The sequence below is a fragment of the Lagenorhynchus albirostris genome, chromosome 15, assembly GCF_949774975.1.
Source record: "Lagenorhynchus albirostris chromosome 15, mLagAlb1.1, whole genome shotgun sequence".
Lineage (NCBI taxonomy): Eukaryota > Metazoa > Chordata > Mammalia > Artiodactyla > Delphinidae > Lagenorhynchus > Lagenorhynchus albirostris.
In genome coordinates, this window is record NC_083109.1 from 21,816,677 (window position 1) to 21,829,216 (window position 12,540).

General features: G+C 39.8%; 1 protein-coding gene across 1 annotated transcript in view; it reads right to left on the bottom strand.

Moving 5' to 3' along the window:
* CTNNBL1 (catenin beta like 1) overlaps positions 1–12,540 on the bottom strand; it is a 170,303-nt gene that overhangs the window by 63,334 nt on the left and 94,429 nt on the right. The gene's annotated exons all lie outside the window — the stretch shown is intronic.

A 12,540-nucleotide genomic window follows, 5' to 3' on the forward strand; every position in this document is an offset into this window, starting at 1 on the left:
ATCAGACTTTTCCAAAGTGGGGCTACATCATTTAAAATTCCCATTGGCAGCATATAAGTGTTCTGATTTCTCCACATCTTTATCAACACTTATCATCTGACTTTTTGGTTCTAGACACCCTAGTGGGTGTGAAATGGTATCTCACTCTGGTTTTAATTTGCATTTCCCTGATAACTAATGATGTCAAGCACCTTTTCATGTACTTATTGGCCATTCGTATATCCTCTTTGAAAAAATGTCTATTCAGATACTTTGCCCATTTTTAAATTAGCTTAACTATCTTTATTATTGAGTTGTATGAGTTCTTTATTCTGGATACAAGTCCCTTAACAGGTAAATGATTTGTAAATACTTTCTTCCATTCTAGGCGATATCTTTTCACTTTCTTGACAGTGCCCTTTGAGGCACAAAACTTATTTTTTTCTTCTGCTGTTTGTGCTTTTGGTGTCATAGCTAAGAAACAATTGCCAGGGAATTCCCTGGTGGTCCAGTGGTTAGGACTTGGTGCTTTCACTGCAGTGGCCTGGGTTCAATCCCTGGTCGGGGAACTAAGATCCTGGAAGCCATGTTGTGCAGTCAGAAAAAAGGAAACCACTGCCAAACCCAGTGTCATGACGATTGACACCTATGTTTTCTTCTAAGAGTTTACTAGTTTTAGTTCTTACATTTGGATCTTTATTTATTTTAATTTTTGTATGCACTATTAAAGTGTTAATGATGACAAAGCATGCTATCCTGGGTCAGAATAGCCAGCCAGGATTGGGTCCCAGTGAGCGGAGGAAAGGAGAGTAGATAAAAAGCTTGCTGACAGTGCCCTTTGGTGCTAGACCATACTGGTATACCTGAGACTGTTCCATTTTTAGCACTGAAAAGAAAGTACAACATCCTGGGAAACCCCTCAGTCCTGGGCAAACTGAGATAGTTGGCCATCCTACTTGGTGTCAACCTCAAAAGATCAAGGATGTATTGTGAATATTCCTACCTTTATTCCCCTTGCTATGGGGGATAAACAAATCAATCAAAACAATCCAAGATACTCACAAATGACATTCAACCCAACTACTGAGTTTAACAGAAAAAAAAAAAAAGGCTTGTACTAAGCACTTGCCTCCATACAGCAGGCACTACACTAGCTGCTAGGAATTATAAGCTCCCTGTCTTTAGCCGATTTAAGAACAGGTAAATAAAAATAATTTCAAGAGCCCAAAGCTGGGGCTTCCCTGGTGGCGCAGTGGTTGAGAGTCCGCCTGCTGATGCAGGGGACACGGGTTCGTGCCCCGGTCTGGGAAGATCCCACATGCCGTGGAGCGACTGGGCCCGTGAGCCATGGCCGCTGAGCCTGCGCGTCCACAGCCTGTGCTCTGCAACGGGAGATGCCACAACAGTGAGAAGCCCGCGTACCGCAAAAAAAAAAAAAAAAAAAAAAAGCCCAAAGCAATGGAAATTTAACTCCAAGGAGGTGAGAGGTAGAGATAATTAACTTTATCAAAGAGAAATCTGTGAAGGTGTCAAATGAAAGGTGACATCTGAACTGAGTCTGAAATATGAGTGTTTGTCAGGCAGAGAAGGGAGAGCCATGACATTGGTGGCAGTGGTGGGTAAGCGACCCAAAGGTATAGGAGGCCTGTAAGAACATGCCACTTGGGGTAACTGGAAGTAGCTCTCAATGACCAGGGGTTGGGCTTCCCTGGTGGCGCAGTGGTTGAGAGTCCGCCTGCCGATGCAGGGGACACGGGTTCGTGCCCTGGTCCGGAAGGATCCCACATGCCGCGGAGCGGCTGGGCCCGTGAGCTATGGCTTCTAAGCCTGCGCATCCGGAGTCTGTGCTCCGCAACGGAAGAGGCCACAACAGTGAGAGGCCCGCGTACGGCAAAAAAAAAAAAAAAAAAAAAAAAAAAAAAAAAGACCAGGGGTTAAGAAGATGACTAAGGGGAGGTGGGCAGGAACAGGTCATGACAGGCCCTAGATGTGCTGCCAGGGAACCTGGGCTCCATGCTGTTGACATTGAGAAGCCATGAAATGTTCAAGAAAAGGAGGACTCTACACAGATAGATTTTAGAAAGCTTAACCTGGCAGTAGTGTGATGAAGGGACTGGAGTGACAGAGCTTGGGGTCAGTAAGCATATATAAGAGAATATGACAAGAGCGTAAGTGAAAACGACAGAGTTCTGATAACTGCAGTGGTGTGAGAAAGGCATATTTGTGAGACATGAAACCTTAAATATCTGGAGCAGGGTAAATAAATTTCTAAATTCAATAGGAAGGGTATTTTTTGCACCAAGATGAAATTCTAAAAGGAGAGTAGACAAATAATATATATGTTTTCACTGCAGCTGGACTTGAGCACCCTACTCTACAAACTTAAATTTACAAAGGTTATGGCTAGGGCAGATAACCATGTGAGCAGAAATTAGGAAACTGAAATACAATATCCTTACTGTTTAGTCACTCAGAAAAAGTCCTCTTGAAATGAATTACAGTCATGTAACAGGGCACCTTCCGTTACCATGCAGCATACATTCAAACATTTCACATATAACAGAATTGTTTGAAATGCTAAAGGTAAATGATGCTGGTTTCGCCAAGTCTCTTTTTTTCCCTGCCTAAGCAAATTCAACAAACAAAAGATCTTAAAAGTAAAACCCTTCTTCAGGTAAGCAGTGTAAGACACGTTTAAAGGGGGCAGTAATTGCATATTGATCAGGCAAGCTGGATGGAGGTGAAGGTTGGAATACTCACTGGGCTCAAGTTCAGGCTTTTAGCAATCAATAGCTGTTTGGCCTTTCTTGGGTTGACTTTATTTGAAATATTTATTCTACTCGAGGACAAGCAGTTTATCTTAGTCTTGGCTGGGTTCATCAGGTTGTTGATCATGCCAGGACCAATGTGAACGCTGGCCTCTATAACATGGGTGGTTGTGGGAAATGACTGAGTCACCTACTGCTCCCTCTTCTGCCCAGGTGAGCCTTCTGATGAGAAGGGAAGGTGAGGAGTGGGAAGTTTCCGTTGTTGCTTTAATTAGCTTATTCTTCTTTATTTTACAGAAATACTTTTGTAATGAACATGCATTCTGAGTATAATTTTTTTGCTCTTTCATCAAATATAATATTTATGAGGCATCTAATAGGTGCCAGTTATTAAGCTGAGGATGTAGAGAGAGGCACAGCTCATGCTTCTGAGGAGCTCAGTTCACAGGGGAGACAGACGTGCAGACAATGAAGAGCCAAGTACTACAATGGAGGTGTACACAAAGTAGAACATGAATGCAGGAAGGAGGGCTGACTATGATTCAGGGAGGCTTCACAAAGCAGATGATGCCTGAACCAAGCTTCACTGGATGTCTTTCCCAGACAGGCAAAAAAGATAAGCGTATTTCAAGCAGAAGGAAACAGCAGCACATGCAAAGGCATGAGTAAGCATGGAACATTCAGGGAAGTGGTGCATGGTACTGCTAGAATATAAAGAGCACGAGGGGCAGCAGCAAAAAATGAAGCCTGCTGGGCTTCCATGGTGGCGCAGTGGTTGAGAGTCCACCTGCCGATGCAGGGGACACGGGTTCATGCCCCAGTCTGGGAAGATCCCACATGCCGCAGAGCGGCTGGGCCCGTGAGCCATGGCCGCTGAGCCTGTGGGTCCGGAGCCTGTGCTCCACAATGGGAGATGCCACAACAGTGAGAGGCCCGCGTACCGCAAAAAAAAAAAAAAAAAAAAGAATCCTGCTGATTTTGTGTATTGGAAAGATCACACTTGCCACAGTGGGTTGGACAGTATGGGGGGAGGAGAGGGGGGGAAGAAGCAGAAGAAAGAGGGGAAATGCATTAGAGGTAGAGACACTGATAAGAAAGGCAAAGTAACAGACTATGAGTGAAAAGAGTTGAGTTAGAGTGAACCTGAGGTGCCTGTGAGACATGGCAGTGATGTTCAGCTTAGACTTGTGGGTCTGAAGTCCAGGAATGAGATTAAAAACAGAAGGAAATATATAAGAATAATTATATCTATGGTTAGTAATTGAACCTATGATGTGAAGATTACCCTGAGAGGGGGCAGAAAATATGCAGAAAAGAGGGATTAAACCTTGGGGAAAACTTATTTGAAGGACAAGTAAAAGAGGTAAAGTCTACTCCCTCCCCGGCCAAAAGAGACTGAGGGATTAAGGAGGGAAAAAAAGTGACAGGCATTCTTTAAAAAATACTGTGAACCATAAACTTATTCTGGTAAAAAATTTGGATAATGACATATGAGATCATTTTTGTTTGCTTTACAATGTACATGATTAAGTTCCTTTTAGCTCCCAAAATATAATATCACTTTCCGGGGTCCAGGACTTCTATGAATTTGGCAGTAAGATCAATATGACTAAGTTCATAGCTGCTCTCAAACTACAGTGCCAAAGAACACTGGTGCTATGGCAGTGCTAAGAGATATTCCACCACTAAAATAGAATAATGGTGGTCTTCTATATTGCTTGATACATTTTTTCAATTGTTATTCCTATCCATTTTTTATAAACTACTGGTACCAACCATTACTTGACTGCCTATGCCAGAAAACGAAACAAATATGTAGAAAACAGAGGTAAGATTTTTGTTTCTGCACTACAGTGAGCTAGATATGCAGAGAAACCTCACACAGAATGGCTGAGCAGACAGTGAAGTAAGATAAATAATCAGTGACCAAAAAACCAAGACTCTAGAGAGCACACGCTGGCAGGTTGGCAAATTTTATGAAAAGGGTCAGACAGAAAATATTTTAGGTTTCACGGGCCACGTATGGTCTCTGTGGCATCTTTGTGTTTGTGTTAAAATATTTATAACGCTTTTAAGGTATAAAAACCAGCTTACTGGCCATAAAAAAACAGGTCTCAGCCAGATTTGGTCTACAGGTCTTTAGTTGCCAAACTCTAATAAAGAGGATCAACAAAGTCCAATCTGGTTCTTTAGAAAGACCAATAAAATTGACAAACCTCTAGCAAGAATGATCAAGAAAAAAAGAAAAAGCACAAAAAAACAATAATGGTAATCAATAGAAAGGGAGAAAACTACAGATACAGCAGACATTAAGAACAACAGAACAAAGGAATAATTCTATGCCATAAACTTGGAAAACAGGTGAGATGGACAATTCCTAGGAAAATATATTTTCCCCAGCTCAAGAAAAACAAAAAAATCTGAATGGAGAGCTAGTTAAAAATCTCCCAAAGAAAACTCAAGGTCCAGAAGGTATCACTATCAAGTTATACTAAGCATTCAAGAGCAAAATAGTTCCAATTTTACTTAAACTCATATAGAAAACAGAAAAATAAGGAAAATTATTCAACTCATTTAATAAGGCTAAAACAAACAATTAACAACCTCTGACAGCAAAACTTTTCTGAGAGAGTAAAATTACAGGCCAAGCTCATTCATACATATAGGTATAATATTCATAAATAATATACAGAATCCTAGAAAACATAAAAAAGATGGGCTCATTCCAGGAATGCAAGGTTAGTTCAATATCAGAATATTCATTAATGCAATTTTCACTATATTAATATTAAAAGATTATTTCAATAAATGTAGGAAAAGCATTTGATAAAATTGATTGATCAATTATGTGAAATCTGTGACAATTAGAGAAGCTTCCTTAATCTGATAAATGCTATCTCCAAAAAACTTAGAGCAAATATTATACTCAATGGCAAAATGCATTTCCTTTAACAACAGGAACAAGACAAGTTTGCCCTTTATCACTACTCATACTCAATGCTACACTAGAGGTCATAGCTAGTAAAATTTAAACACACACACACACACACACACACACAAGTTAACAAATTACTAAAAAGAAATATGATAGAAAATAATCTTGTTTCCAACTATTAACCACTACTCTCTAAAAGAGGCATATACCCAGTGGTTTGAAACTAAAAGTTCAGCTAGCTCTCCAGAAAAAAAGTGCTGATTTGTTGTGTTTGCCAATTTACGTGGCAAACATCCCATCATAGTATATTTCAAGTCACCAACATGATCACTAAACACAGTGTTGGAAAGAGAGGTGTACAAGCAGCTTTCACGAGCCTATATGAGCCAGCTCTAACACATCACTGCTTATACACCCTCCTCCCACCACAGACATCAGGTTTGGCCATGTGACTTTTAATGGCCAATTAGATGTGAGTGTAAGTAATATATGTGTCTTTAGAGAAGTTTTCAGATTTATTGCATTATCCAGTCTTTTCCCTCTGCCATGAGAGAGTCATGTCCCATTAAACACTGCTCCTTCAGCCTGAATCCTGAAATAAAGATGTGAAGCAGAGCTTCGGATGGCCAGTGATAGATGTATCAGGAGTAAAAAACAAACATTTGCCATTGAGAGTCCCTGAGATTTGGGGATTGTTATTGCAACAAAAGCTGACCAATACATGACACAGCAAAGTTGTTAATAAAAGATCAAAACACAAAAGTTAACTGCATTACTATCTACCAGCAATAAATGGTAAGAAAATATAGTTTAGAATGTATTTTTTTTTCAGTATATAATATACTGTTAGACTTCCACTTTGGGTCAAGATGGAGTAACAGGGACTGGATTTACATCCCCTCCCATGCCTAAAACAAAAAAAATGAAAGGATAAAATATGCAAAACAATGGTTTTCAGATACTTTACATCAGGTAGCACAGGAAGTAATCCCTGAGAGAGGGAAACACATGCAATGAGCCCAGTTGGCTGGTAGGAGAGAATTTCTATGCCTCAGGGCAGGGAGGAGGCACAGTGAGGAGTCTGGGGAGACCACTGTGGCTGGAGTTCACAGAGCAGGGTACCAGAAACAAGAGCTGCACAGAGATCTGCAGAGGGTTGCCGCTGAGTCTTCAGTTCAGTATTGATTAGAATATGCATGAGGAAACTAACCAAAGCTGTAGAAAAGAAGCACCTTAAAGAAGAAGGGGGAAACAATCCCTAGAGCTCACAGGGGCCAGGAATAGTTTGTGTTCCCACCAGTTGCCGTGGAAAAGCTTGGTGAATTCCCAGTGCAGCAGATAAAGTACTCAGAAGGGTACTGCTTTAGTAATGAGTTAAATTTGCCATAGACGAAATGCTAGTCTGGTCCCACCTCATAGTAAGCTTAAAAGTAAGCCTCAAAAGGAACAACTATTTCCAATTAATTTAACTAGAACCTAGAACAAAGTTCAAGAATATTTACTAATAACACTGTAAATCAATTATACTCCAATAAAATTTAAAAATAAAATAAAAATAAAGAAGCACACACATACACCAACACACCCACACAGGAATATTTATAAGTATACCAAAAAGAAATCCAAATTCACAAAATCTAAATTTCAGTAAAAAAAAATTAAGCATTCAGACATTCAAAGAGATAGGAAAACATTAACCATAAAGAGAAAAAAAAATCATTAGTAAAAATAATAGAAATGACAGAATTAGAAGACAAGGACGTTAAAACAGTTATTATAACTACATATGATATGTTCAAGAAGATAGAGAAAAGCTTAAGCATGTTAACTAGAAACAGGGAAGATATAAAAAAGGCCTAAGCTGAACATCTAGAGAAGAAAAATACAACGTCTGATGAAAAACACACTGGATGAGATTAACTGCAGATTACACACTGTAGAAGAGTAAGCTCAAATACATAACATTAGAAACTATCTAAAAGAAAACAGAAAGAAAAAAAAGACTGAAAAAATGAATAGATCACCAGTGAGCTATACTTAGCCTAATATACAGTTCACCCTTGAACAACATGGGGATTGGGACACCAACCCTGTGCACAGTCAAAAATCTACGTATCTTATACTTGGCCCCCCATAGCTGTGGTTCCTCCACATACACAGTTCCTCTGTATCCACAGACTCAACCAACAGTAGATTATGTAGTACTGTAGTATTTACTATTGAAAAAAAATCTGTGTATAAGTCGATCCATGTAGTTCAAACGTGTGCTGTTCAAGGGCCAACTGTACATGTAACTGGAGTTCCTGAAAGGAGGATGGGGGCAAAAAAAACTATTTGAAAGTATGATGATTGAAAATTTTCCATATTTGATGAAAACTATAAACTCACAGATCCAAGAAGCTCAATGAACACCAAACACAAGAGACATGAAGAAAACAACACCAAGGGACATCATAAATTATTCAAAATCAATGATAAAGAGAAAATCCTATAAACATCCAGAAAAAAAGACACATTACATACAGAAGAACATATAAGAATGAAAGCAGACCTCTCATTGCAAACTAAGCAATCCAGAAGACAGTGCAGCAACACTCAGAGTACTGAAAGAAAAAAAAAAAGCCTATTAACCTAGAATGCTATATCTGGTGAAAATATCATTAAAGGTGAAGGCAAGTAATTTTTCAGACATACACAAGTTGACAGAAATCATCAACAATAGACCAGCACTACAAGAGATGTTGAAGGAAATCATTTGGGAAGAAAAAAACTGATACAAGATGGAAATCTGGATCTACACAATGGAATGAAGAGCCCTGGCAATGGCAAATATGTGGGTAGATACAAAAGACTTTCTTCTTACTTTAAAAAAAATCTCTTTAAAAGATAATTGACCACTTCCGGACTTCCCTGGTGATCCAGTGGTTAAGAATCTGCCTTCCAATGCAGGGGACATGGGTTCGATCTCTGGTTGGAGAACTAAGATCCCACATGCCGCGGGGCAACTAAGCCCGTGTGTTGCACCTATGGAGCCCGTGCACTCTGGAGCCTGTGCACCACAATTAGAGAGAAGCCTGTGAGCCACAATGAAAGATCCCGCGTGCTGCAATGAAGATCCCACATGCCACAGCCTAATTAATTAATTAACTAATTAAAAAAAAAACCCAAGGGACTTCCCTGGTGGCGCAGTGGTTAAGAATCCGCCTGCCAATGCAGGGGACATGGGTTCAAGCCCTGGTCCGGGAAGATCCCACATGCCTCGGAGCAATTAAGCCCATGTGCCACAACTACTGAGCCCACGTGCTGCAACTACCAAAGCCCACGTGCCTAGAGCCAATGCTCCACAACAAGAGAAGCCACCACAATGAGAAGCCCGTGCACCGCAACAAAGAGTAGCCCCCACTCGCCGCAACTAGAGAAAGCCCGCGCGTAGCAACGAAGACCCAATGCAGCCAAGAATAAAAAAAAAAAAAAAAAAAACCCAAAAGATAATTGACCACTTAAAGAAAAAGAGCAACAGTATATAATGGGGTTTATACCATATGTAGAAGTAAAACGTGTGACAACAGGAGCACAAAAATCAGGAGGGAGAAATGGAAACGTAGAGTTGTAAGGTTCTTACACTATAGCTGAAATGATATAACACTACTTGAAGACAGACTGTGAAGAGTTAAAGATGTACCCTATAAACCATAAAACAACCATTATAAAGGCAAAGAGGAAGAGCTAATAAGCCACGTAAGAAAATAGTATGGAATAATAAAAAAATACCGTGAATCTAAAAGAAGGCAGACAAAGCAAAAATGGGAACCAGAAAAAGAGATGGGAAAAATAAAAACAACCCACAAGATTTAAACTTAACTATAAACCACCACGTTAACAATCACATTAAAAGATATACTATACCAACACTAATTAAGAGAAAGCTGTGGTGGCTATATTAATAGCAAAGTAAATGTCCACCCAAAGATTTGTACATGAATATTAATAGTAGCTTTGTTCTTAAAAGCAAAAAAACTGAAAATCTAAATGGCCATCAACAACTGAATAAACAAACTGTGATATATTCAGAAAATGGAATACTACCCAACAAAGAAATAGGGACAAACTATTGATACACATGGCAGAATCTCAAAATAATTATAGTGAGTTAAACAGGCCCAACTAAAAAAAGAGTAAATACTATAATTCCATTCACACAAAATTCTAGAAAATGCAAACTAACCTATAATGGACAGAAAGCAAATCAATAGTTGCCTGAAAACACTGAAATAGGGGAGAGGGGTTATGGGTTACTAAGGGGCACAAGGAAACATTCGGATATGATAAATATGTTTGTTATCATGCTTGTGATGATGGCAGGATGAGTCTAAGCTGATGGAAGGGCTCAAAGATAGGTCCTACACCATTTCCTGCCAGGTAATCTTGGTTCAGTTTAATCTGCCTTCTCTGCCACAGCACTTTCCCATTTATAGAGGTAACACCAGCCTGGAGGGCTGCTGGAACCATTACTTTGTACTTTTGAAGCATCTTTCTGATTCCTAGAGATCAGGTACAGACTCCTATTACTCATCTAAGTGAGAATGGCAATATTCAGTGAGTGGGGAAAGGGATGTTTGCTGGACAAACAACAGCAAGATCTGTGTGTGCAACTTGGAGCAAAAACTGGCTACAGCCCCATTAGGAAGCACAGCTGAATTCTAAAAGATCTGCATTATCATTTTGCTCTTGCAGTTGAATCTGGAGACTGAAGGTCAGAAGAAAAGGTTCTAGAATTTAAAGGCACCACCACCACCGCCACAGCAACAACAAAACCTTTTGTAAAAGATCACAAGAATAAAACTGCGATAGAGTTTGGATCTTCACATGTTCATTAGGAACAAAACCAATAAAGAACAAAACCAAGGGAATAAAATTTCAAGGTTAAAAACAATTCCCCAGGCTGGCCTACCTACCTATATGCTTTGGTACAAACTTACAGCCCAGAATTGGGCCTGCAAAGACTTACTTTGCAAATGGTATACCATCACCACTTTATTTGTTTTCTTTGTCAGAGACAATTTTCTTTAGATTAAGGAAAATCTTACTAAAAAAAAAAACTCATAGGAAAAAAGAATTGATGGCTTCTGAAATGGATGTATCTATGTACCCTTCTCTTTCCTTTCCTTTTTTTTTTTTTGCCTATACAGTTAATAACCAGAATGGGTTCACTGTATTTCTGTTACACAACCCCAAGCTGCAATTGTACACACCCCTTGGGATCACGGTGGTCTCTTCTTTTTCTAAATGGAACAGGGTTTTACAAGAGAAGTAATAAGCTTCATGTCAACATTTCCAAGGAAACTGACAATGTAGTTTTTCTGTCTCCCACTGGCTTTGTTGTTTCTTAAAGAACACTGAACCATTTGATACAAGGACATACTGTTAAAAAGTGGTTTGTGGAGGCAAGAAGCAAACATTTGGAGTACAGTCTATAATTAAGCCCAGTATACTGAAATCTTCTATTTGTAGGAAAATCTTACCAAAGATAGGCATCTGTAACCAAGTACAAAGAAATGGCAAACCAGTCCCCATCCAGGGGCAATGAGGGCATTTTTTTTTTTTGCATTCTTTTTTTTTTAACATCTTTATTGGGGTATAATTGCTTTACAATGGTGTGTTAGTTTCTGCTTTATAACAAAGTGAATCAGTTATACATATACATATGTTCCCATATCTCTTCCCTCTTGCGTCTCCCTCCCTCCCACCCTCCCTATCCCACCCCTCCAGGCTGTCACAAAGCACCGAGCCAATATCCCTGTGCCATGCGGCTGCTTCAATGAGGGCATTTTTATAGCTCTACCCTCATTTCCTGCCAAATTCTAAAATGGCTATACCCCCATAGGTATAATCTAGTCTTATTAATACCACTTGGTTCATGTTCATATCTGAACTCTCCTGCTGCTAGCCAAAGATCAGCCAAATATCCTCTCTGTACCCTAACTCTTGACTACCAAACGAAAAGAATGAGACCAAAATGCCTGACACACACAGGGACTCTGGCTCTCCCTTTCAGTACACAGTTCTCCACTGCCTAAGAGGCCCTGCAGGTCCCACCCTCACCTCATCTTTTCTCTTTCCTTATCAAAACGCTACAGCCAAATGAGAGATCTTTTTTTTTTTTGAGTTCCTATACTCTAGGACGGCTACCTGCTGCTTTTTCCACAGCATGAGTTCCATTTTAAAATATCACCTCAGCAATCTTTTCTCTTTTTCCAAAATGTCTTCATCTATCCTTTGGCAGAGAGAGAGAAAAAAACAAACAAAAAAAATAGCCCTTTTTTCCTTATTGATTCTGTCAGGCACTGTGAAATCCAGGCACTCTTAACACAGGAATGAAAAGAAGTCACCTGACAACTAAACTGACACTGGGGTGGAAGGGTAAACCAGAGGGGAAAAGCTTGTGAGGTAAGGGGTACTAGACCTCTGAACAGTCCCCAGAAACAAAAGCTGAAACTCAACTACAAATCTACATGAAGGACTTCTTTGAAACTTGAGTAGAAAGGTTATAAGAAATGAATAACCAAACCATAACCCTGAAACACCTAGGAGTATGATGGAAGAAGAGTTGAAAGGGTGAAGTATTCCCAAGGGGGATAAACTGAAGTGCGGGCACTTGAGTTGGCTTCTGCTCTGAAGCCCAGCATGGCCACAGGCCAAAGAGGGCAGTGAGCCCAGGCCTAGAGCTGATGCCTGGCTTCCCTGGAACCTTGAAGATCAGGCTCACAACCATCGTGTAGACTGTTTTATGTTCTTCACACACTAAAAAATTTCACATGGGAAAATAGGACTAAATATCTCTTGGCAGAAAATTGTGTT